The sequence below is a fragment of the Gossypium arboreum genome, chromosome 5 (assembly GCF_025698485.1).
Source record: "Gossypium arboreum isolate Shixiya-1 chromosome 5, ASM2569848v2, whole genome shotgun sequence".
NCBI lineage: Eukaryota > Viridiplantae > Streptophyta > Magnoliopsida > Malvales > Malvaceae > Gossypium > Gossypium arboreum.
This window is the reverse complement of record NC_069074.1, coordinates 37,712,976-37,715,197: the sequence shown is the minus strand read 5'-3', so window position 1 is coordinate 37,715,197 and position 2,222 is coordinate 37,712,976.

The window sequence follows — 2,222 nt, the reverse complement described above, 5'->3', positions numbered from 1 at the left end:
ATTTTCTGCTGTAACACTGTGGATACATTCTCACCAACACTTACTCTTTCATTTCTAGTCAATTTTCGCTTGTTGGTAAAAAGCTCCTTAAAGAACTTGGCATATCAAGGAATTTGTTTGATGGCATCCGACAATGGTATGTTAATCTCGACATTTGTGAATGTTTCGAGGATCTCTTTTTCCTCCTTACCTCTTCAATGTTGGTTCAATCATCTTGGAAACGGAGGTTGAATTATGGGCAATGAAGGTTTCGTTCGGACCTGTTCATCATTCTCCTGCTTTTTCTAGGCAAAATCTTGATCAAGATTCTTGCCAGGATTTAGTTCCAATACTTTTACGTTTCGCAAAGTTACTGCATTTGCATGTTGTCTTGGATTAGGTTTCGTTTGTGACAGCAACTTCTCTTGTGAGTTTATTTTATCAATTGATGTGGTAAATTCTCTTATAGACGCCTCGATTTTCTATTGAAAATCAAACATATTAGCTATTAATTTATTAACCATGGTTTCTAGAGAGGGACCTAAATCTTGCGTTTGTTGTGGAAACTAGTTTTGGTATGGCTGGTTATCTGCAGGTTTGCCCCACAATTCAAGTCAGGATGGTCTCTCCATCCTGGGTTATATGTATTTACATAAGTCATATCACCTTTGGGACAGTCCAAGAAAGTTCCCCACAACATCTAAATGGGCCATAGTATCATCACACAAACTAGGGCATGCATTAGTTGTATGTTCGGGTGTTGCACAAATTTCACATAGCCTGGCTGGTCCTATTTTTACTGCAAAAAGAGAATTCACGATAGTAGTAAGTCTATCAACTTTATCTTTTAAAGTTGAATTACTTACCTAGTGAACCCTTCTAGTAGGTTTAGGATTGACTCGGAATTGCTGAGTATTTGCAGCCATTGTAGAGATCAAGTCCTTTGCCTATTGGGGGGTCATGTTGACTAATGCCCCTCCATTGGCAGTATCTATCATATTCATTTCCATGGGCTTTAAGCTCTCATAGAAGTCCTAGAGAAAATACTATTCTATTATCCCATGTTATGGGCAACTTGTGCACAACTTCTTAAATTGCTCTCAATAGTCGTAAAGAGACTCCATATCATTTTGCCTTATCCCAACAATCTCCCTCCTTAATTCAGCTGTGCATGATACTGGAAAAATTCTGTTGAGAAATAAATGGGAAAGATTAGCCCATGTTGTGATAGATCCAGTAGGTAAATAAAATAACAATTCCCTAGCAAGTCTGCTAGGGAAAAAGGGAAAACACATAATTTGATTTGATCCTCAGTTACGCCTTAAGGTTTCATACTAAGACAAACCATATGAAACTCTTTTAAATGTTTGTGTGGATTTTCATTTTGTAATCCACGAAAAGTCAATAGCAACTAGATTAATCCTGACTTAAGTTCAAAATTAGTATCTATAGTAGGATATACAATACATAACGACTATTTTTATATAGGAGCTTCGGCCTTTTGTCAAATCGTTTAAGTCATAGGTTGATGTGCCAAATTCGGATTTTCGTTAACCCTAGCGTTAAACACTTTTTTTAGTGGACCGATTCCTATTCATTCGTTTTCTAGTGTTTGAGTAGGGTTTTCATTAACCCTAGACTCAACTTCGTCGTCTGCTTCTATTTCTGGTGGTGGGTTACTCTGAGTCCTTACCACCTCTAGCTGTTTTTTTCATAATTTTGTTTCCTTGTGATTAGCTCTTGCAATCTTCTCTATTTCTAAATCAAACTCAAGAATACCTGGGGGCAGACTTGGTCATAAGAAACAAAAGAAACAAGATTAGTACGTTACCAGTCCCTGGCAACAACACTAAAATTTGATGCGTCGTTGAAAGCACCAAAAATAACCTATCCTTATAAAATAACGAAACGAATAGTATAAGAAAAGTAGGTTCAAATCCTCAGGGACTGGATTTGCACAAGTTCTTGTTCTTCGAGATCCCAGAAACAGTCATGCCCAAGAAAAATAGTGTACCTGAAAAAAATAAAAAAAACAGAATTAAAAATATGGACGAATTGAGATTGTATAAATTGAAATTGAAATTGTAAAAATAAATAGAATTGAAACAAGAGATTCTTTGATTGAGAGATTCCAGCCTTCGGTTATCTCGATCCCCTTTGGGTTCAATCTTAAAATTTTAGGTGATCATTCTCGAGCAATAAGTCAGTTATAGAGGAAGAGGACACCTACGACCACCAACTTC